The following is a 24,963-nucleotide window of genomic DNA, read 5'->3' as shown; positions in this document are numbered from 1 at the left end:
CACTGGTTGAATCCTGACTGGCAGTTGCTGAGACTAAAAGCCTCATTGACATTGGTGGAACACTACTAAAGATCTAGAGAAGAAAACAGAAAAATAATCATGTTCACTTGCCTTAAGCAGGCAGTAGGAGATGATTCCATTTAAAGGAGCTATAGGTCACGGGGTGCCTGGGTGGCTCAGTGGGTTAAGCTGTTGCCTTCGGCTCAGGTCATGGTCTAGAGAGGAGGGTCCCATGGGATTGAGCCCCACATCGGGCTCTCTGCTCAGCAGGGAGCCTGCTTCTTCCTCTCTCTCTCCCTGACTCTCTGCCTACTTGTGATCTCTGTCAAATAAATTAATTAATTACTTAATTAATCAAATAAATAAAATAAAGGAGCTATAGGTCCCTAACTAAAATATTCTGGCTTTCTGTGTCAACTTGTCAGTCAGTTTCTAGGCCATAAACATTTAAACATCATTTGTGTGTGACCTAATGACATCTGTGAGTGTGTAGTCAATACCTAAAAAAATCTAAGAAACATCAACTTGATATTGTCAATCAGAAGGTAAGTTTCACTATAGATATCAAAAATATTTATCATTAACGATGAGTCTGTAGAGAGTCAAGCGTTTGTAACCAACTTTCAATACCATGATTAAGAGATGGCTATCAAAGACACTATTCTACTCTAAAGAACTAAATGAACAATGGGTCATTGCAGTTCATTAATGTGAGGAGCTGAATAGTTGGCCTTAGTGAGACCTGGTCAAGTGCCCTATGTCTTGGTATAGAGACCAAGAGGTCAGAACAATCCAGTGATGATGGTCTCTCTGCTGTCTATGATGCCTGGGGACAGGGGTTTTTGACTTACGCAGATGATGGACACTGTCACCACCTACTGTGATGTGGAATAAAGACCTCTGAAGGGGTCCTGGGTGGCTCAGTGGGTTAAGCTTCTGCCTTCGGCTCAGGTCATGATCTCAGGGTCCTGGTGTCGAGCCCTGCATTGGGCTTTCTGCTCAGCAGGGAGCCTGCTCCCCCCCCACTGCCTACTTAGGATCTCTCTGCCAAATAAATAAAATCTTAAAAAAAGAAAAGACACCTGAAGCCTCAGGAGAACTTTAAGATTTAGGATTCAGAATTAGTTTAATTAAAATAAAACTTAAAGTAGTTCTTCAGAATGCAGTCTTCAAATGCAGTCTTTTATAGTTATTTTGCCAAAAATAAGGACATATGTGTCAGATACGTTCACACACACAAAATTCATTCCATGTCATTTAATTGTAGGTATTATTATCCCAAATTCTTTTTTTTTTTTAAAGATTTTATTTATTTATTTGACAGAGAGAAATCACAAGTACACTGAGAGGCAGGCAGAGAGAGAGAGAGAGAAGGAAGCAGGCTCCCTGCTGAGCAGAGAGCCCGATGCGGGACTCGATCCCAGGACCCTGAGATCATGACCTGAGCCAAAGGCAGCGGCTTTAACCCACTGAGCCACCCAGGCGCCCCTATCCCAAATTCTATAAGAGGATTGGCCGGAGGCTCAGAGAGACTCAAGATCATATAACTGGTAAGTCACGGAGTTGGTATTCCCAGATCTGTCTGCTCCAATTTCCATATTCTTTCCGCTGTACTTCCTATCACACTACACCTATGGTACCTAGGTTTCCTCCTTTATCCAGAAGGTATAGTTGCTTCTTTATCTTCTGGTCAAAAGTTTCCAGCTGGTGTAAACCAAAATTATAAAAAAAAAAAAACAAAAACCTCTACATATTGGTCATGTGTGTCCTACTGGTCTAGTATGTCCCTAGCATGTTTATACCAGTGCCATTAAGAGCAAAACTAAAGGTCAGGGGGCCCTACTGCCACACCTCTATCCTTTCCAAGTGCCTCAGCTCAGGGACACTACTCAGAAGCACACAACAAGCTTTCAGACACCCAAAGACAAAAGTGAGTTTCAGGAGAGCACTAGTTGCTCGTGCCACACGAACGGCTGCTCTGCCTTTCATCTAACAGCCATATGAAAGGCTTTATGAGCACCTGACTGCTTCCTCTTAGAGACTGTCTATCAGACAGGTGGGGCCGAGCCCTTCCCATTTCAAACTGTCCTATCTGCTTATAAACTCCAATTGCCCCAAACTGCAATAATTGTATGGCAAAGGCTGTCACCCCATGGTGGACAGAGAAGGCTGAAGAGACATAATAGGAATGACAGGAACACTAATGTTTCTCAAGTTCCCATGATGAGCCAGAAGCTTTCAAAATAATCCTGTGAAGTAGTTCTTCTAACCCTGCATTTTAGGTGAGGCCACCCAAACTCCAGGAGACAGAATTATCTACCAAGCTCCTAAAGCTAATGAGAGGCAGGGATAAGATTTAAACATAAGTCTGTCTCTCTTAACACCCATAGGTTTAGAAGGATGTGTTCAGTGGAAGAATCACTGTAGACCATGAGGACTGTGTTTCAGAGGGGGCCAGGACTTTCCTGCCCACAATGCCTAGCCCTACCTTGCTGGGGTAGGTGTGAGTTCTGAGCAGCTCTGAGACCTAAAATCCTTGATGCCTCCTGGCTAACCTCATCGATGAGGGTACCTTATTCTATTCTTTCTTTCTTTCTTTCTTTCTTTCTTTCTTTCTTTCTTTCTTTCTTTTTTAAGGGTGAGAGAGGGCAAGAGAGAGAATTGAGGGAGGGAGAGAGGGAGAGAGAGAATCTTAAGCAGACCCCACATCCAGAGTGGAGACCAACGCAGGGCTCAGTTTCATGACTCTGAGATCACGACCTGAGCTGAAATCAAGAGCTGGACATTTAAACAACTGAGCTATCCAGGCACCACTACGTTATTCTATTCCATTTAATGGTTGTCTCTTTAATGGTTTTGTAGTTATCTTATTTCATTTCATTTAACATAATTTACTCTTCTTCACATAGTGATGAAGGTATTCCTATTCATAACATACTCCTTTCTGACCATAGCTAAATTTATGCTGATGAGGTGACTAGTGGTGGGGCCCTAACTCAGGATGTGGGAGAGCCAGTCATCAGAGGGAGGGGAGATTAAATCTGGGGTGGGAAGAGAGGCTGAAAATTGAGTTTAATCACTAATTGCCATGATTTCATCAACCATACTTATACAGTGAAACTCCATATAAAAACTCTAAACAATAGAGTTTGGGGAGCTTCTACCTCTTACACATAATCACATGCTGGGAGCATGGTGTGCCCCTATTCCACCAGGACAAAAACTCCTACACTGGAAACCTTTCTGGACCTCATCCTAGGTACCTCTTCATCTGGTCCAGTTATATTCTTTACAATAAACTGTGATCATAAAAATAAGTTCCTGAGGGGCGCCTGGGTGGCTCAGTGGGTTAAGCCGCTGCCTTCAGCTCAGGTCATGATCTCAGGGTCCTGGGATGGAGTCCCGCATCGGGCTCTCTGCTCAGCCGGGAGCCTGCTTCCTTCTCTCTCTCTCTCTGCCTGCCTCTCAGTGTACTTGTAATTTCTCTCTGTCAAATAAATAAATAAAATCTTTAAAAAAAAAAAATAAGTTCCTGAGTTATGTGTGTTGTTCTAGAAAATTATCAAACCTGAGGGGGTGGGAGGATCATAGGAATTCCCAGTTTTGTAGTCACCTGGTCAGAAAAGCCAGTAGCCTGGAGATCCCACTTACACTTGGCATCTAAACTGGGGCAGTCTTATTGAGCTTTTAATCTGTTCAGTCAGCACTAACTTGCAACAGTTAGTGTCAAAATTGAGCTGAACTGTTGGACACCCAGATGGTATTGGATAATTAGTTGTTGGTGGAAAATGACACACTTATGTTCCTAGAAAAATGCCTGGCACATAGTAGGCACTCAACAAATATTTGCTGAATAAATGAATGAAGGGATGTCATTTCCTCTACTTAGAACTTCCATTTAAAAAAATGCCATTAAAGTTCTCTTTTGGCCATCATCTTCTTAGGTGTCTGTATTTCCTTCCTAATGGCAACAAGTTCCAGGTACAGAGAGGTACCATCATTGATGAAGTTAGCCAAGAGTCACTGAGGACCTTACGATTTTAGAACAGCTCAGAACTCATAGTTACTTGCCCACCCCACCAGGGGAGGGCTGGACACTGTGAGCAGAAGAGTCCTGGCCCCCTCTGAAATGCAGTCCTCATGGTCTACAGTGAATCTTCAGCTTGCCCCCACATGCAACAACATGAACACACCCAAACTTCTGAAGCCTAAACTAACATCACACAGAAAATACTGACTCTAAAGATACAAAGTTTGAGAGTCATTCTCAGCAGGAAGCAGATGGAATCACAAGCTGGCCAAGAGCACACTCTCCTATGTTTTCATCAAACAAGCTTCTCCCACACAGGCCATCCAAGAGCCAGCTGAGTCTCTTGGTCTATCTCATTTTATCTTTTAGCTTCTACACCCAACTCTTTAGGGAATTTTAAAGATTTTATTTGTTTGTTTGTTTGTTTGTTTGTTTGAGAGAGAGAGAGAAAGCATGAGAGGAGGGGAGAAGCAAAGCAGCAGAGGGTGGGGGGAGAGAGAATCTGAAGCAGACTCCATTCTGAGCATGGAGCCCAGTTCAGGGCTCAATCTCACAACCGTGAGAACATGAGCTGAGCAGAAACCAGGAGCTGGAGGCTTAAAAGACTGAGCCACCCAGGTGCCCCTGAGGAATTTTAAAGAAATTCCACTTACCACACAATATTCACAAGAACAGTTTCCAGATAGGTGAAAGTATTTAATTTAAATATACAACTCCTACATTATTATAAAAGAATAGTATTGAATCTTGCAGTGGAAGAATCCTTAACACAGAGGTAATAAAGGAAAAATTAGGTAGATTAGACTAAACTTTGAAATGTCTTAAGGACAAAGGATAAGACTAACAATGTTAAAGATAAACTGATACAAATATTTTCAATGTAGATTAACGGTGATAATATGTAAAGGCTAATAATATACAATGCTGATAATATGTAAAGAATTGCTGCAAGTTAATATAAACCCTTTGAAGACAAAGGATAAGAAAGAAGAGACTTTTCTTTGTGAGGGTGGGCAGGGGCAGAAAAAAAGGTAAGGAACAATTAAAAAGAAGAGCATCTCCCCTTTCATTTGATGCCCAGACTAAGCTTGAGGACCTTACTGGAAGGTTTAGCAGCAGAAATTAATGGGACCATTCAGGAGAGATGTCGAGACTCAGGATTGGAGCAAAGCAGCCTTGGAGTCCCTGGTGACAAAGGGTGGTTGGCACATTGTGAGCAGATGGCCTCTTCACCTCATCTGCTTAAAACTTGGTGTCCCAACTCTGCCAATCAAGGATTGGAAACTTTGGAAATATGCAACCCATGGCATGGACTTTGGTGTCTGGCTTCTGTGAACTTCTTGAAGCTTTTGAGAGCAGTGGATATAGAAGAAACACAGTAGAGAGGACAGAGAAGTTGCTGTGTGGAGGGACAACTGACTGGTTTATGGACCCAGGTGAGGCACCCTTTTGGGGACTTCCAGAAGGATCTGGAGGACAGTTTAAGGAGCCAGAGAGCTTGTTTTTGCATGGGACCCTGCAATAGAAAATGTCTGGGTGTTCACAGATATATGCATTCCTCTTAAATTCTGGAAGGATAATGGCTTTCTTAGGGAAATGGGACTATAAGAGGAGGCAGGAAAGCCCACCTTCTATTGTATACACTTCTGGGATGTTTAATTTTTTTGTAAGGAACATACATTACTTTTTTTTTTTAAGATTTTATTTATTTATTTGACAGAGATCAGAAGTAGGCAGAGGGGCAGGCAGAGAGAGAGAGGAGGAAGCAGGCTCCCTGCCGAGCAGAGAGTCCTACGCGGGGCTCAATCCCAGGACCCTAGGATCATGACCTGAGCCGAAGGCAGAGGCTTTAACCCACTGAGCCACCCAGGTGCCCTGAACTTACTTTTGTCATAGTAACATACAAAAAGACAGCCCCATTTATAAAAACAAACAAAAAATGCACTGGATATTTCCATCTGGCCTTCAAAGATTGAGTGTGCGCTGGTGACAGCATGAGCCCACATCGTCGAGTGTGTGTTGCAACCTGTGGCAGGGAACATAACACAGAGCAGCAAGATGCTCTTGAGCTTCCGTAGCCCCAGGGTCTGGAACTGAACCATGTCCAAGGGCAAGAGCAGGTTTGGCGGCCTGTGTGGAGTGCCAGGGTTAGTTATTATCCTTGGCGTAGAGGCCTGAACTTGTTCTGCCTCCAGAGTTTAAAAAATACAAAAAACCTTCTTTTGTGGGCAGTCCTCATAGGGTCCAAAGGGTTTCTCTCTCACACACACTTAGGCCCCAAGCAAGAGATCGAACCCAGGTCTCACGTGCTGCTGCTCTCATGAGGCTGTCTGATCAAGAATCACCAGGTATGGGCCCTGACTCCTTCTCCAGCCCCTCTCTCCTCTCTTCCAGCTCTTGCTCCAGGCAGTAAACTAGCTGCTGTCCCCAAACTGTCACCTCTTTAACCTGAAGCCCCTTAACTACCCTTTCACTCCTTCCATTTCCTGCTGCACTATTAACCCCTTGCAGGAGTCCTGGGCTGGGGCGGGGGGGGGGGGGTTGCACGGAGAGGCATGTGACCACTGAGTGCAATCCCATCAGCTGTGCTCCTGGAACACCCTGGGTCATCCTGGGAAATACTACCAGTCTGCAGAAAGGTTGCCTGATGACATGCCCATGGCTCCCACCACACCGATAGGAAGGTCCTGGCAAGGGGGATAGTCTCACCACAGTAACTTCCAGGTCTGGGCATCAGGTTCTATAAACATTTGCTAAAATGAGTAACCTGCTGGCCTGGTCTGATGCTTCAGACATCTCCCAGTCAGGTACCACTGTGCTCTTACCAGCTCACCTGCAAGCTCCTCGGAGTTCCCCAGGGAGTGATGGTGGCAAGACTCCAACAGGTGACCACACTCACTGACGCATCTCACGCTGGAAGAGAAACTTCAGCACCAAAAGAGAGTGGCAATTTACCAGGAGTTACAGGGTCTGGCAAGGCAGAGAAGAGCATAGCAAGGGACTGGAGTTGGGATTCTGTCTTCACCCCGCAGCACTGTGACTCTGGGCAAATGCCTTCACCTTTCTGACCTGTCCCCCCTGGGCCTGTGAAGTAAAGGGCTGGGCCAGGTGCTGGCTAAAATCCTGGAAGGGAAGGTAGGAGAGAAGCTGGCCGGTCCCGAAAGCACATTAGTTGGGCTCTTCAGCCCCGGATACAGCCCAGCTCAAATCCTCCTTCCTAAAACCAACCCCCCTACAGTAGACATTTACAGTCTGAGCCCCTGGGGAAAAATCCCACCCTGTGGTTGCTGCTTTTTACAAGCAAGCAAATCCAGACCAGACTGGCACCTTTCCTTTAAAAGGAAGGGCACATGCCTCCTCACACCCCAGTCCCCACAGTACAAGTTGTGCTCGGACTTTATTTCCACCAAAACCAGGCATTACCAGCCCCACAGTGGTGGGCTGCGTCAGCAGCCTGAGCCTCCCTCCCAGAGACACACACCTCTGGAGGCACTCAGGCTGCCTTTCCAGGGCACTGGGGTTGGGAGTTTGCTGACCACATTATAAAGAAGAGGGGAGCACCTCTATTCCCACTGATTTCACCAAGCCCGGTGGTGAGAAGGGAGGAGAGCATATGCTGATGTTTTTCCTCTATCCTACCAAGCGCACTGCTACGGCATTGATCAGATGTGAGTTCGAGTCCTGATTCTGCCACCCTCTACTTATTTAACTTTGGATGAGTTACCAGCCTCTCTGCATCTGATTTGCATCTGTGGATTAGGAGTGTAATGCCCACCTGGAAGGCCCACCTGGATGGGCTGTTACAAGCATTAAATGAAATGTCTGTCACGAGGCCAGCATGAGGCCTGCCCAGCCCACACTAAGTGCTTAGCAAAAGCTAGCAGCCTGAAAATATCTGGCATGGAGCAATGGGGCTTATGTCTCTAGAAGAATTTCCCCATGAATTATGGTCAGGACCAATCCTGATCCCACAGCCCAGAATTCAGGTCCTGTCCTGCCATCCCCTCACCCCCACCACCCTGCCCCCTAGTTGCAGCTACTTGTGATTATACAACCGAGCTCAGAATTATGACAATGAAAACCCCCCTGCAGAGACAGCAGGGCCCCAAGCCTAGGAGCGCACACTGCACAGATCCGTCAGGCAGCACAGCCCTGCGATCAGGCTGCCCCATTTCAGGTTATTGACTTGGAGCCTGTGGTGCCTCTGACCCAGTGAGCTTTTGCTTACTCACAGCAGAACCTTGAAAAGTTACTTTTTAATCTCATGAAAAGTCCCCACAGCCTGCTTTGTAGGGGAGTGGTGAGTACTAGGAAGTTAGGAACACCTTCGGAATGTGTGATGATGAATGTCCCTTGGACAGAGAGGTGAGTCCTCAGGCGCCTCAGCCAGCTCTGGGCCAATAAGCTTTTTTGTTTTGTTTGGGTTGGTCTCAGTTTCTTATATTTAAATAAAACCAAAGGTTCAAGATAGGGGCAGGTAATAGAGCGAATAAAGACTAATGCCCCACAGGTCGGCAAGGGTCCTCAGCCAAACTCTCCTTGGCTTGGTTAATAAATAACAGTGATTAAGCTGCTCAAGCACATTCTATTCTGCAGCTCAAAAGGGATCCTCCTCATTACAAAGGACATGAACGTTGGATTAGTCGCTTCAGTCCCTATCCAGCATCCCTGTGTCTGTGTCTGCTCTGTGTGGTAGGTGACAAGACCACCTCCGACCCCAAAGTCACTTCTGGGACACCTCCAGGACCAGAAAGGATCCAGAGGCCAAGAAAAGCTTCTGGGGCCCTGCTGAACCAAGTTGGTCCGTGAGGGCATGGTGTATGGCTGGCAGCATGCCAACCACCTTCCATAGATCTCCCCAGTTAATCCTCATAATACCATACTGCAGAACTGTTGGTAGTAGGAAGGCTCAGAGAGTTTAAGCGGCCTGCTCCAGAAACCAGCAGAAATCATCTCTCAAACCTCTCAGTCTGATGGGGGAGAGTAGCCGACAACACTGCCTTCACCATTTTACTAAAAATTGGAAATGATGGAGTCTTTCCAAAAATTAGGAACTTAGTGAGCAGTGGAGTTATTTGGGAAGGTTTGGAAAGGGGAGAGGATTTGGAGGGCCCCAGGGGAAGGGGAAGAGGCAAGCATCCCCCTGCTGGGAAGGAGCCCTACATGTGCAAGAGGCAGGGGTAAGACCAAGCACAGACTTTCCTACAGCAAAGTTGAATCTAATCTATAAATTAAAGGCTACCTGAATGTGTGTGAATGAGAGCTGTCAAAACACCTGTTAACAGCTGGTATAAAAGCCTTGGCCCGACACTGGGGATGAGGGAGCCGTGGAGCAAGCATGTGTCTTCCCAAGCGGTTCTCCTCAGCCAACCTCTGCCGACATTCCTTTCCCTCCATAAACCTCACGCACTGTGACGCGGGGCCACTTGTGATAGCTTCCTCCACAGAAGCTCTTTAGACCCATAATCCTTTTTTAAAAAATGTTCCTCTTTCTTGGCTCTTTGGACATCCCATTGTTCAGACAGTTCTGCCAGTTTAATTTCTTTCACTCCTTGGCACCAAGAGAAAGTTTTGGTTTTGTTTTTAATAGACTTCTGCAAATCAAACTCTTCATATTTCTCTTAAATTGAGGTCCCCTGGGTGATGAGTTTGAGATTCAGAACAAGACATGGTCCAGGTTGTCCTGACACAACCAGAGAGGACTGTCACTATGTGACTGCACCCCCAGGTCCCTGTTGGGGGATGTTGCGCCCACTCAGTCAGCCCCTCACCTCCCAAATAGCACGAGTCTCTCCCTCCTCTGCAGGCCCTCAGCCCCGGGTCTGTGCGTCTCCCGAAGTCTCTGCCTCACATCTCTCTGTGACCAGACCACCATGCAGGGAGTTTCTGGAGGCGAGTGTCATGCTTCATCCACTCTTCCAACAAGTATGCTTTATTGTCTTCCAGTGTAAGGAAATTGCTGGGCCCTGGAACACAGCCATGAGCAAGACTGCCCTGGTATTGGAAAGGCATCTTACTTAAGAGTGTAGTCTCTGGAGCTAGACTGCCTGGATCAGAACCTCGGCTCCCCACATGCCAACGAAGTGACCCTGGGAAAGTCACTTAACCCCTGCGTCTCTTAGTTTCCTCATTTATACAGTGGTGATGACAACAGTACCTACCTCAGAGCAATGAGAGAGGTAAGTGAATTCATATTTATGTGGATTCGTGTGTAAGTGAATTCACTGTGGGTGACTGAGTGGCTCAGTCATTTACATGTCTGCCTTCAGCTCAGGTCATGATCCCCGAGTCCTGGGATCAAGCCCAGTGTTAGGCTCCCTGCTCAGCAGGGGAGTCTGCTTCTTCCTCTCCTCCTGCCTGTTCCCTGGCTTCTATGCTTTCTCCTGCTCTCTCTTCCACTCTAATAAATGAGTAAAATCTTTTTTAAAAAAATTTAAAAGATGGGGGTGCCTGGGTGGCTCAGTGGGTCGAGTCTCTGACTTCGGCTCAGGTCATGATCTCAGGGTCCTGGGATCAAAGCCCCACATCGGGCTTTCTGCTCAGTGGGGAACCTGCTTTCCCCCTCTCTCTGTACCTGCCTCTTTGCCTACTTGTGATCTCTGTCAAATAAATAAATAAAATCTTTTTAAAAAGTTTAAAAGACATAAGTGAATTCCCTTTGTTCCCAGTGTGTCCCATGTAAAAGTTTACTACAGAATAGTCCTAATGAAACAAACCGATACAATAAAATGGAAACGCTCTCTCTGCATCTCTACAGATGCAGTACAAGATATTTTAGGAGGACACAGAAGCATTGCAGAACCCAGACAGAAGAGCTTCCCAAAAGATGTCACACTTGAAGCAGAGACTGACAGAATCAGGTAACCAGCCAAAGTGAGCTGAACGGATGTGAGGACAGGGAGGAGAGTGCTCCAGAGTGAGGGAACAGCATGGGCGAAGGCACAAAGGCAAGAGTACATGGCCAGTTTACTTCATTGAAAGAAATAAACCATAAGTCAGTCACCAGATGACCATGTCACACAATTTGTAACGTGCCTTAACCATCAATGTCCCAGCAACAAAGAATTCAGATTCAGATGACGAAGAGCAAATCTGAACTGAATTTATCTTTGACGGTTACACCAATGAGTTCAGCACGGCTCAGGAGGTTCTCTTCATTTTCAATAGGAAACAGACATTTATGGACCTCACAATTCTGGGTGGTTAACTAGATCATTTCCTGGCAGATTTCTGATCATAGCAGAGTCTTGATTTTTGCTCCCGCCTCTGTCCCTAGCTCAGCACCTTGCATGTGGGTGTTACACAACAAATGCCTTTTTTTCTTTTATACCCAAATGCGCTGAATTTTACTTTGTATCTTAATTTTTATTTTTTTTAAGCAAATGCTTTTTTAGACAGCGAATGTTACACTGAATTTTGCGAATGCCCAATGCTTCTCTTCTTACTCCAGTAGCACAGGCACGTTTGAGCCTGCCCCTGATCTCTTGGAGCAGCAGGCTAATCTCCAAGATGACCTCACTGCAGAGCTGTGATTTATGATCAGCTAACAAATCTCAGCGTGAACCAGGAGGGAAGGTTAGAAAGACAATAAAAATACAAACAAGCCATGATCGTACAAGTCAAGTCAGTTCAGAGAACCAGCTGGACTTATAATTAGATTTTAATTTTAAGGAAAATATAGGAGGACAAATCTTCCCAGGAGGCAAGAATCCTTCTCAGAAGGCCAGCAAAACCTATTACTTTTTTTTTTTTAAGATCTTAAAAATGTATTTATCTACTCATTAGAGAAAAAGAGAGAGAGAGAGCAGGGGGAGGGAGAGAGAGAACCTCAAGCAGACTCTTCACTGAGTGAGAAGGAGCCTGTCACAGGGCTCCTTGATCCTGAGATGATCATGATCCTGAGATCTGTATCATGATCCTGAGATCATGACCTGAGCTGAAATCAAGAATCAGATGCTTAACCAACTAAGCCTCCTAGACAACCTTTTTTTTTTTTTAAAGATTTATTTATTTATTTATTCGAGGGCAGTAGGGGCATAGAGAGAAGGAGGATCTTCAAGGAGAGTCTCCGCTAAGCACTGAGCCCAACATGAGACTTGATCCCAGGACCCTGATATCGTGACCTAAGCCGAAATCAAGAGCCGGCTGCTTAATAGACTGCCTCACCCAGGCGCCCCTAGCAAAGCCTTTTTCTCATTAACAAATAAGGATTTATAGTTCCTGAGAAAATAAACAAAGGAAAAGGATTTCGAACTCCATCTAAGCCATGGATTTTCAAACAGGTTTTGCCTTAAGGAAACCTTTGTTCAAACTGGATATTACCAAGATGTGCAAACAAATAAAAACACATCAAGACAAAGCTGCTCTGGTGAAAGGCAGGATCCAGGTCCCAATTCTAGCTGTGGCCCCCCGCTACCCTTGAGCACTTCTGAAACCACTCATGGTAGTCTAACCCATTGCCTAAGGCTGAGAAGAAAATATTTGACTCCCTCTAGGCCACACAGCCAGTTGCTAGCAGAGCCAAGGTAAGTTGGAGTAGGTCTACTGCTCCAAATACAGTGACCCTTCCATGACACCCTTAAGATGGGAGGGGAAAATCTGCTTACTAATATGGGGAGGTGGGCTGATGGGAAGCAGAGAAGGAGGAGGCTTACCTGTCAAAAGCACAGAGGGATGGGCAAAGGCATGCAGTAGCTACTTGCTGTTTGGGAGCCCCAAGATGCCTACTTAAATGAGAAGTCATCGTATCCCCATCTCTCTGCAGGATCACCGGCCCCCCAATGACTTACTTGCATGTTCAAGTGCGCAGACATTAGCCGAGCACCTTCTATTAGGTGCTGGGCAGCATGCCGGGTACCACAATCCTAAAACAAGTAAGCCAACCACATCCCACATCCCTTCTGTTTAATACAGAAGACAGACTGGAAATCCCAACTACAGTGATCAGGAGACTGCAGTCTCAGACCTGCAGGATAGCTACGCAGGTAGAGGGAGGGACAAACAGATGAGTTCACTAGGAGAAGCAGATGGTCCAGAAGACAAGATACCTGTGCAGGGTTTCCAAAGATGAGTTTGTCACCAGGCAGACAAGAGAAGAGAGCCTTCTCTTTCAGAGAGTACAGAAACAGGATGGATGGATTGATTGATTGGTTGATTTTATTTAACAGAGAGAGAGAGAGAGAGCACAAGCAGGGGGAGTGGCAGGCAGAGGGAGAGGAAGAAGCAGACTTCCTGCTGAGCAAGGAGCCAGATGCGGGGCTCTATCCCAGGACATTAGGATCATGACCTTAGCCAAGAGCAGTCGCTTAACTGGCTGAGCCACCCAGGCATTCCTAGAAACAGGATTTAAACAGAGAAAAAAGATGCCTATTTGCAGTTTAGAAAGATCACCAAGGTGGCACTGTGAAGATCCACGGCGCAAGGAGGCTTCTGCACAGGTTCAATGGAGGGGGCCAAAAGCAGGGATGGAAAACAGTGGTGGTTTTCACAAAGAAAATCAGCATGGGGGGGTGGGAGCCATAAAAGAGGACTGGAGGGCTCCCTTGGCTCCCATGGTTCCTGGAGAAACTTCTATAAGGTGGTGCACCAAGTGAGATACAGAACAGTTTAGGAGGGAAAACAGGGAGCCAGCTTTAGCTGCCAAGAGTTGGAGGTGCCGGTGGATCTTCCAAGGGAAGGTGTCCAGCAAGGAGAGGGGTATAGGAATGGTCTGATGGGGCACACAACACAGGGCTCTCACTTCTAAAGGACAGACCACTTGCCTGTTTCCCCTTGTGCAGACAGAGCTTGTTTAGGTCCCCTCTCCAAGGGACTTTAATATCTATCATTTACTGAAACTGTGTGTTGGGTGTTTTCTTTTTCCCTAAGCTATCTAGCAGAATCCAAACCCTATCAACTTTTACCACAAGGTAGCTGGAGAATGCAGCCACACCCCCAGAGTACATGGCAATTAGCAAGCACATTTATTTGAAGCAATAATAAAAACACAACACTGGAAAGTGCTTTCCAATTCGCTTTGTCCCATCCTTTTATGGACTGAAATTATCACCATGTTGCAAGCCAGAAAAGTAAGATATAAAGAAGGTAAATATATAGTTGCCTAAACCAGGAAATCCTACAATTACTCTGAATTGAATTAAGAACACCATCAGTCATTCAATCGTGTCCTCGCCAATAACCTACTGCATTCAAATGGTCTGAAACTCCCGAGGATGGGAAAGATTAGGATAGAAGCAGTGTAAGAAATAGCTCCTCAGCTCCAGAAGCTAATAATTGATTGGCAAATACATAAATTAGAATTTAAGGACATACGTGACAAAGGTTCATAGAAACTAAATGTCACAGAAGTCCAGAGGTAGGAATTGGGTAATTTGGAGGGGTTTGGGGAGCTTATTTTTAAGTCATCTCTATACACCATGTGGGGCTTGAATTTACAACCCCAAGATTAGGAGACCCATGCTCGGCTAGTCAGCCAGCCAGGTGCCCCTCTGGAAACAGAAAGTTTAGCCAGAATTATGAGGAACCATTCTGTGGAGAAGAGGTACCACGGAAAGTTAGTATGGAAGGAAGAGCTGGGCTCACCCGGCAAATAAAGGGGAGGGCAGCTAAGGTGGAGGGGAGAACAGTCTGGGACATGGAGAAGAGAGTCCAGTTGGAACAGAAGATTCCCACAGGGGAGTGACCTGGGACAGGACTGGAGGGGGTCTGAGGGCCTTAACCCTTTTGGACATTATCATGGAGGTCATGGGCAATTCCAGAACCAGCTCTGAGCAGAAAAGGGCACGGAGCATCTGAGGGGAATGCTAACTAATACTGCCTGTGGGGAAGAAAAGAGTGGGAGCATGGGAAGTGGCACAGAACAGGGCGAGGGGAGCTTCACGAAGAAGAGGCCTGTGAGATGGTTGGAGGTGGGGCTTTTTTGGATGTTGAGATAGGAGAGGAAAGTCGGGAGGCTGGAAACGTGGCCCATAGAGTCCAGCCACCTTAGGTGTAGGGTGCACCTAGGAGTCAAATGTTCGAGGTCCATAGAGTTCACATGTTGCCAACAGCAGTGAGATTCCCCAGAAGTGGGTGGCCAGAAGATTTACTGGGTCTGAGGGGGTGTGTGAGCAGTCCTGGTAATGGGGGTCCCACTGTCACCCCAGCGGTGTTCTGGCAGTTCAGCTCAGTAGGGAAGAAGATAGTAAGAATGGCCAAGACAGACCAGGCGGGCACCTGGGTAGCTCGCTGGGAAGGAAGGGGACCCTTGATCTCAGAGTGGTGAGTTTGAGGCCCACCTTGGGTGTAGTTAATTTAATTAAATTAAATTAATGAATAAGCTTTTTTTTAAAGGGAAAAAAGACAGACCAGGGAAAGCTACTGAGGTTGGGCAGAAGGAGTAGAAAGAGCTGGACACAGGGTAGTGCTTGCCTAAATCAGAGTGTGGACACTGGGAGGAATGGGAAGGAGGGTCATGGGGGACATCTGAGGGCCTGACCTCAAAGTCTGAATGTGTTGAGGGAGAAGGTTTGGAGGTTTTGAACAAACACCCTTGCAGACCTCCTGCTTCTGTGAACTATGAAGAATTCCAGAATAATATAATGTTTCTATCTATGTCACCCAGCCTTTCCAAGGACAGTTGACCCTTGAGTAACAGGGTTGAACTGTGGGTCCATTTATGGTGTGTGTGTGTGTGTGTGTGTGTTTCGGTAAATACAGTATAGTGCTGTAAATGTATTCTCTCTTGTGATATTCTTAATACCATTCTTTTCTCTAGCTCCATATTGTAAGAATATAGTATATTATGCATATAGCATGCAAAATATGTGTTAACCAACTGCTTACATTCTCAGTTAGGCTTCTGGTTGACAGTAGGCCATTATTAGTCCAGTTTGGGGGAAGCCAAAGGTTGTATGTGGATTTTCAACTTTGTGCGGGGTCAGCACCCCAACTCGTATGGTGTTCAAGGTCAAATGTATAAGGATCCACCCCCTAGGTATTTTAAAAATCCTCTCTAAAAAAATGTTTGAAAGCTACTCTGAGTGCAGTAAGAATTTCTAAGATCATTCCTAAATTGTGAGACCTCTTCTTTACAGGAAAGGTAAGTAAAACATTGGTGCGGCTTGAATTATTGTAAGGTGAACTCCTGTGTAACCTTCCCCAGATCAGAAAGTAAAATTTCCACAGCATTCCAGAAGCTAGTCATGTGCATCTCTCAATTCACAACCCTGCCCTCACTCTCCAAAGTGGTCACTGTCCTGAATATTGTAACAACCGCTTCTTTTCTTTACTTTCTAATTGTAATACTTATGTATGTAGGTATTCCTCAAATGGTATAGCATAGTTTTATCAATGTAAATGAACTCATACTACAAGATTAAAATAAATGAAATAAAGTAACATGAGAATGTGCCACTGGATGGAAGATAGGCAAATAGAAGAGAAATGAGAGACTAGAAACAAACCCAAGTATGTATATGAATTAGATGGACCTATTTCATATCCTGGATCCAAAAAAATCCAAATGAATAAAGATTGAGTGTAGAAACTGGGGCAGTGAAAGTACTAGCAGAAAACAGATGTTTCTGTTACCTTGTGGTACAAAGGCCTTTCTAAGCATAACACCAAAGGCTGAAGTTGTAAAGGAAAAGAACGTCAGATTTGTTTATAAAGAAAAAAAAACAGCTTCCATAAATCAATAAACACACTAGCCAAAACTAGAAAGAAAATGCCAAATGGGAGAATATATGTGACATAAGACTAACAAAGCAATTATGTCCTTAGTTCTTACAAATCAATAAGAAAATAAGACATCACAGTAGAAAAGTGGCCAGGGCACTGTATCTCTGTTAGCTATTGCCACCCAAATCAATAATAAACAGTCCCAGAATTCACTGGCAAGAAACAACATTTATGCTCGCTTCTGTTGTGTTGATCACTTAAGTTGTTTGGGCACTGACTTCAGCTGGGCTTGTCACAGGCTTCAGGTTGGCTCCAGGTGTGTTCCACGTGTTTCTCATCCTTTTGGCCAGGAAGCTGGCCGTGGCATGTTCTTCTCACAGTGATGGCAGAAGACCAACAGAGCACTCCCCACCACCCAAGCACATTTTAGACCTTTAGTCCCGTATCTTCCACCAACATTGTATGAGCAAGTCACATAACAAAGTCTAACTTTAGTGGGGTGTGTAAACAGACTCCGCTGCTCGGGGGAGGGAGAGCAATCAGTATCTAATGAGTAATCCAAACCATGCCTGGTACCGCAGACTGAATGCTGTGCCTCCCCCCACCCCGAGATCCGTATGCATCCTAACCCCAAGGTGATGGTATTAGGAGGTAGGGCCTTTGGAATGTGATTAGGCCATGGGGGGTTAGTTCTCATGAATAAGATGCATTAATGTACTTATAAAAGAGATCCCAGAGAGCTCCCTCACTCCTTCTGTCCCTTGAGGACATTGAGAAGAGGGCATCTGTGAACCAGGAAGCAGACCCTCACCAGACACTAAAGTGCTCATGCCTTGGTCTCGGACTTCCAGCTTCCAGAACTATGAAAAATAAATTTCTGTTATTTGTAAGCCCCCCAGCCTATGGTAATAGACAACAGGTATAAATAAGGGACATTAACAGGATACAGAATTATGTAAAAAAAAAAAAAAAAAGCAAGAATTTAGAACCATTTGAAATTGGAGATAATGAAAGAAATTATACTAACCATGTTGTCAAGAATATATAGTAAATTTTATGTTATTTATGTATTACCACAAAAAACCCAAAAACAAAACAAAGAGTAAAGTGAGCAAAGGCCTAGCTACAAAGGTAATCATCAATATAATCACAGTAAGTTCTTAACAATATGAGATTTTTCTAAATCAGTTATGCCTTCTCCATAAAATGGAATCTATTCCATCACTAAAAATATATAGATGAATGTTAACATAAAAATACTTGCAGTATAGTAAATACAAATAGATTACATAACAGTTCAAAAGTTTTGTGGTAAGACTTTCGTTTTAAAAATAAATATATTCCAAAAATAAACATATACATTATATATATAACATATATATAATATATGTGCCCCCAAAAAAGCCTAGACAGAGATATATCTTAGTACAATGGTGATTTCCAGAGGGTAAGATATGAACTTTATTTTCTTTATTTGTATATTTTAATTTTTCTATAATAAATAGGCATTGATTTTGTCATAAGAAAAATGATGGTTTAGAAAAGTTAATGATGCTTAAAAGTAGGTTTTCAAAAAATATTTATTTACTTGAGAGAGAGAGAGAGAGGATGTGGGGCAGAGGGAGAGGCAAAAAAAGTCCCAAACGGACTCTGAGCTGAACATGAAGCCAGACACCGGGCTCCCCTTGGGGCTCGATCTCATGACACTGAGATCACTACCAGAGATGAAATCAAGAGTCATTCTATTAATCAACTGCACTACCCAAGTGTCCCTGTTAAAAGTACTTTTAATAACATAGAGAAATGTCTTCAATGATATTAAGGGTTTTTTTTTTTTTTTTTAATAAAGGAAGATAGTTGTTGACAGCATGAATGGTATTCATGTGAAAAACTGTATTTAGGGTCACCTGGGTGGCTCAGTGGGTTAAAGCCTCTGCTTTCCGCTTAGGTCATGATCCCAGGGTCCTGGGATGGAGCCCCACATCGGGCTCTCTGCTCAGCAGGGAGCCTGCTTCCCCCTCTCTCTCTGCCTGCTTCTCTGCCTACTTGTGATCTCTCTCTGTCAAATAAATAAATAAATATCTTTATAAAAAAAAAACTGTATTTAAAAAATCGAAGTGGGGGCACCTGGGTGGCTCAGGCATTAAGCATCTGCCTTCGGCTCAGGTCATGATCCCGGGATCCTGGGATCAAGCCCCGAATCGGGCTCCCTGCTCAGTGGGAAGCCTGCTTCTCCCTCTCCCACTCCCCCTGCTTTTGTTCTATATATATATCAAATAAATAAATAAAATCTTTAAAAAAATTTTTTTTAAAAATCAAAGTAGGTACGTTTGAGTACTATGATTTTTCTTCTTTCTACTTCTCTGCATAGCCCAAATGTTCTGCAATGAAATCACATTCTTTTTATATTTTTAAAAAAATTAAAGAAAACACTGGCAAAAATATTAGGATTCCTTAACAAATTGAATTGTCTCTGTGGTCAGTTGTCAAAATACATATAGAAGACCAATGTTTCTCGGGGCGCCTGGGTGGCTCAGTGGGTTAAGCCTCTGCCTTCGGCTCAGGTCGTGATCTCAGGGTCCTGGGATTGAGCCCCGCATTGGGCTCTCTGCTCAGCAAGGAGCCTGTTTCCCGCCCCCCTCTCTGCCTGCCTCTCTGCCTACTTGTGATCTTTCTCTCTGTCAAATAAATAAAATCTTAAAAAAAAAAAAAAGAAGAAGAAGACCAATGTTTCTCAAATTACAGGGGCCCTAGGAGACACCTACAAGACTAAGACAATCAAAACAGTATAATGTGGATATGAATAGCTCAACCCAGTATCTTCTAATAAGGACAAATTTCCCGTTATATCTTTAAATACTATAACAGTGTTCCTTTTTTATAATCTCTTAATTTCAACCCTTGTGATAATAAACCTTTGCTTTCTCAGCTGCCAGTTATTCAGAGAAGTCCCTCTTTTTGGGAAGTGGGCCAGTCCTCGGGAAATAGCATCATCCAACCAGTTCCTTCACTTCAGAAATGAGATTCTGACACACCTGCCCAAGCTCCCTCAGCTGTTCCCTGCTGGAGCCCCTACTGCTGCCCCTGCTCCAGATTCCACAGCAGCTCTGGGGGTTCCCCAATGCCTTCAGTTTTTCAATGGTAATTCTTCATTTAATGGTAATATTTTATTCTGACTTGGGTCTGCGTTCACCTTGGGATGGGGTCGCTGCCAAGAACAGGTCAGACAGAATCTAGGCTACCACACTGAGCTGTACGCTGGCAGCTGAGACTGGAGCCACACGACCACAGGTCCCCAGACTTATATCCGGCAATTAAATGAGAGCCCAAAGGCGGCTCAACACTCCTAGAAGATTTTATTTTTTTTCTTTTGCCTATTTATTTATTTGTTTATTATTTTTATTTATGACATATATTTTAAAGATTTTTATATATTTATTTGAAATAGAGTGAGAGAATACAAGCCAGGGGAGAGGCAGAGAAAGAGGGAGAAGCAGGTTCCCCATGAGCAGGGAGCCCAATGTAGGACTCCATTGCAGGACCCTGGGATCACAACTCAAACCAAAGGCAGATGCTTAATCTACTGAGCCACCAGGTGACCCACTATCAGATTTTAAGTACAGCTTGTATGGTATTAGTAAGTATTAGTATTAGTAAGTTTTGAATACATTTGAAGGTAATTTCTCTCATCCTCTAGTATTTCCTTGGGAATCCTGGATGACTCTTTGAGGAAGGCAGCCAGCATACCCTAGATCATATGAAGTAATATAGAGAAACAACTAAAACTAGAAACTGGTAAGTATAGTTTCCTTGCCAGAAAATTTTAGAATCCTTGTCCTAATAGTCTTGTATTTTCTCAGGGAAATATGCAATAAATATTTATATCCCCATGATAGTTACCATTTATTAAGCTAAATATGCCATACATTTTGCTAAGAATTTAACAAATATTATCTCATTTACGTAACAGCTGTATGAATTGAGTGCTAGTGTTAGCCCAATTTTCTGGAAGAGAGAATAAAAAACTTACCCAAACCTATGTTGCTGCCCAGTGTTGGAGCCAGGGTTTGAACTAAAATTATCTGATACAACGTTCTTACTCTCTTAAAAATTCTACTAGAATGTTCTTCTGGCTAGCCATCATCTGTCATTCACCTACCTATAAATATAATCCTCAAAATGCACATCAGAATTATGAGTTTTTCCCTACTTTTAATCTTCCCGAACTTTGCTGTCATATTTTTATACAAAAAATATTTTAAATATTTGTGTATCATAGAGGTGTCTGGTTGACTGTTGGTTAAGCATCTGCCTTTAGAGCAGGATGATCCCAGGGTCCTGGGAATGAGCCCTGTGTGGGGCTCCCTGCTCAATGGGGAGCCTGTTTCTTCCTCTCCCTCTGCCCCTCTCCCTGCTTGGGCTCTCTCACTCTATCTCAAATAAATAAATAAAATCTTGGGAAAAAAAATATATGTGACATACTTATGAATGCTCTTTCGAGTACACAGTTGTGAACTAAAGTTATTTTGCCCAAATGTGTAAACTTTTATATCAATGGACACTTAAAAATTATAGGATGATGTTTATCAGAGATGAGAAAAAAATTTATTTTACGTTTTCAATGTAGTAATACGTCCAAATGTGATTATAAGAGCAGAAATGGTATCAGCCAGGGGTCAAGTGCAGGAACAGAAACCACGCTATTTTAAGCAGAGGATATTTCGTACAGGGAGTTACGTGCTTACAAAGCTGAAGGTTGGACGAACAAGCTCTGGACTGGGTCTCTAGGAATAACTCTAAGAACGATGCTGCTAAAAGACTGTCCTTCCAGGAGAGCTCATCCTGTGTCAAACTAAGAAGGGTGAGCCATCAGGAGATTGCTATTTGATTATACTTTCTTCCATCCAGGGGTCAGTAAGTGGCCTGAACTGCCTCCGGACATCTGTAAAGCTGGGGATAGGACATCAGAGCACGGCTGTTGCAAAACTCAATAGCTGAAGATACAGAAAGATTCTCCCCTACACACTTCTACCTTTGAAATCTAAAACTAGCACATGGAGTTGAAGTAACCTCATCTTTACCTAGAAGGAGTGCTGCAAGGGATGCTGAGAATTACAGGGTTTAGCCTCCAGGCTCTGTTGTGGAGAAAGGCACCCTAGAAGGAGTTTGGGGATTGCGTGCCAACAGAAGTTTTCTACCATATGGCACATAATGAAACATAGCCTGGAGTTCCTACAGCAGTGAGGCAGACCACAGTCTGTGGCTCACGGGCAAACCACCGCCTTGGTAACTGATAGAGCAGCCCACAGTCCTTCATGGAATGTTGTCTAACACACCCCACTGGAATTGCTACAGAAACAGGGACCAAGAGAAAAGAAACCAGGCTTGTGGATTTTTTTTAAAACATGTCTAACTTGCCCCTTGCTAAAAGCCTGTTTGTCTCCAGGGGTTACATACTGGCAAGAGACATGTGCTAGTTGCTTTGATGAAACATGTTTTTTTTTGTTTTGTTTTTAAATTTATTTGACAGAGAGACATCACAAGTAGGCAGAGAAGCAGGCAGAGAGAGAGAGAGGAGGAAGCAGGCTCCCTGCTGAGCAGAGAGCCCGATGCGGGACTCGATCCCAGGACCCTGAGATCATGACCTGAGCCGAAGGCAGTGGCTTAACCCACTGAGCCACCCAGGCGCCCGATGAAACATGTTTTAAGGCCAAAACAATTGACGAGAATTAGCGATGTTCTTGTCTGTGTGTCAACACAGACCAGAAAATAATTCAGTGTAATAACATGAGAAAAATGCTTAGGATACAATATTAATTTTAAAGGCATGTAAAATCAGAGTATGATCACAATATATCATAAAACAATGAAGTCCTACCAACAATCAAAGAATAATGAGATACTTATCCATCAGTGTAACAAAAATTGAAAAGACAGATAGTATTTAACGTTGGTGATTATGGGAAGAAATAGGTAGTCTTATGCAATTTAGATTTAAATATAAATTGGTTCAGCAGTAGCTACCAGATGTGAACACCCTTGAAGACAGTAATATGTAACATGTAGTTATCAGAGAAAAATGTTCCTCCATGTACAAACAGGCAAGTACTAAGAATGTGTATGGCCACAATGGGTGTTCTAGCAAGAGCCTGAAAGCTCCAAATATGGCCATCAAATGCAGAGAATAAATACATTATAGATATTCATATAATGAAGTATTAAGTTGTTTTTAATATGGATGAGATAGACATCTTTGTCCTATATTTTCTGTTATAAAGAATATAATAATATATTATTAAATTTAAAATCAATTGCATAAAATATTAAACCAAAATCTGATCATTTAAATCCATTTTACCTTATTAAGAATAAGATGCATCAGGTCATCCCTTCATAAGGTAAAATGAATTTTAGTTCTCACATTTTGTTTATTCTTGTATAAAGTGCAAGCAGACTGTGAGTAAAAATGTGATCACTTCCTGTAAAAATTCATCCATGAGACCATTTTTGCTGTTTGCTTTAAATTTAAACACTTAGACCTCATGAGCTCCTACTGGGCTTCCAACAGTTCATTATGATTTTTTAAAATGTTCAGTGATCAAATCTATTGTGGAAACTAGGGTGCAGTGTATTATAAGCCAGTTGAGGAGAGTGATTCTCAAAGGGAGACAGGGACAATAATATCAGATCCTGGAAAGAGAATGAAAAAAGAGCAGTGGATGTTAGTGATTTTTATATTTACAAACAATTTCTGAAAAATTTTAAAGCACATAAAACCAGAATCACACCATTCTCAAAGATGGAAATGTCAGCAATATTACTCCTCCTCTATAGAAAAGATTCCTTCAAAGTAACTATACAATAAAGTTCCTTGGATTTTTCTTTTTTGTTTTTGTCACCAAATAAATTGAAAAGATTATGTTTCCCTTTCTCAAAACTATGGTTCTATAATAAGGGTATCAATAACTATAATATATATTTTAAAAGCTGTACAGGCATAAAAAGCATAAATCATGCACACACACATTCAAGAATTAAAATTACCTCAATAAACACACTTTTTGTGTCAAAAGTAAATTGTAGCATGCAAGAGTAAGGAGATTGAAGATAAAGGATCTAGGTTTTGATTGGGCCCCCAACACTTACTAATAGTGAGATTTTCAATAAGTTATTTATCTGAGTTGCTAAGAAGAGTAAATGAGTTTATATAATGTAAACTTTAAAACTGTAAACAGAAGGCTGCTGTGATTTCACGTCATGAATTTGCCAATGTTGTGAGAAGTGGACTGTAAGGGAGAAAGAGTGGAAGCATTACTAATAGGAGCTCTCACTTACTGAACCTTTGACATTAGCCAAATACTCTACCAAGGGCTTTTAGTAAGCTGATTCCTCACTTCTACTCAGTGTGGTACATACTATATCAGGGGGAAATATGGCACCTGGCTGTAGGTCAAAATGGTCAATTATCAGCAATTTCATATGGTTTAAACTATCATCTGGCCCAGATTCGAGAAAGGGAAACAGAGAGACTAAGTGACCTAAGTTAAAATAGCCAGTACTTGGTAAAGACAGGTTTGCAAGCCAAACAGCTTTATGTCCGTGACCGATAGGCTATATACATTCCCAGAAAGAAATCAGGTCTAATAGTTTAGGAGGAACAACCTCTAAATTTTAATCAAGAATTATTTCCATGGGGGGGAAAAATAATTATTTCTGTGGTATTAGAGAATATACAAGGAGTCAAAATGTGATGCCACAGGAAATTCAACATAAGGATCAAATGTTTATATTAATTAAAATACCCCATGCTTGTTCCTGCTTCTTGGCATTACCCTTCTCTTCAAAGAATTTTTACCTTCATTCAGCCAACAAATATTTACTCAAAATCAGGCTCGGTCTCTAACCACCTACAAGAAGGAGCTTCTTTTCCACTTCACCCCGAATTCTTACCAACTGGAATTTATCCTGTAATAGAATTTTACCTTTTAATAGACCTGATTTCTTTTAACAAAGGTAAAAGTTTCTCGGGGAAAGCTCAATAAATGTTCAATTTGAGAGTCTATCACGTCTACCATACATGAAAATTAATAGGAGGAAAGAATCACAACCATGTCTAGGGGAATGGCTGGTAAAATCCCTGATCTCACCGGATGCAGTGTTCTCTTTCATCTGAACTCATCTGGAAACTGCCCTAAGATACTCTTTCATATGCTTAGGCCTTATCTTTGGAACTGGAGTTTTAGCTTCCCGAAGGCAAAGATTAAGTCTTACTC

At 43.1% G+C, this 24,963-nt stretch overlaps 1 long non-coding RNA gene across 1 annotated transcript; it reads left to right on the top strand.

Annotated features, from left to right (window-relative positions):
• Positions 1-12,488: 12,488 nt before the first annotated feature.
• LOC309843324 lies at positions 12,489-22,221 on the top strand. The gene is made up of 3 exons (XR_014300065.1): positions 12,489-12,555; positions 19,620-19,831; positions 20,388-22,221. It is a non-coding gene; the product is annotated as an uncharacterized lncRNA (long non-coding RNA).
• The last annotated feature ends 2,742 nt before the right edge of the window (positions 22,222-24,963 follow it).

The sequence above is a fragment of the Mustela nivalis genome (genome assembly GCF_964662115.1).
Source record: "Mustela nivalis genome assembly, chromosome: 10".
Classification (NCBI taxonomy): domain Eukaryota; kingdom Metazoa; phylum Chordata; class Mammalia; order Carnivora; family Mustelidae; genus Mustela; species Mustela nivalis.
This window is presented reverse-complemented; position numbering and strand designations above follow the sequence as displayed.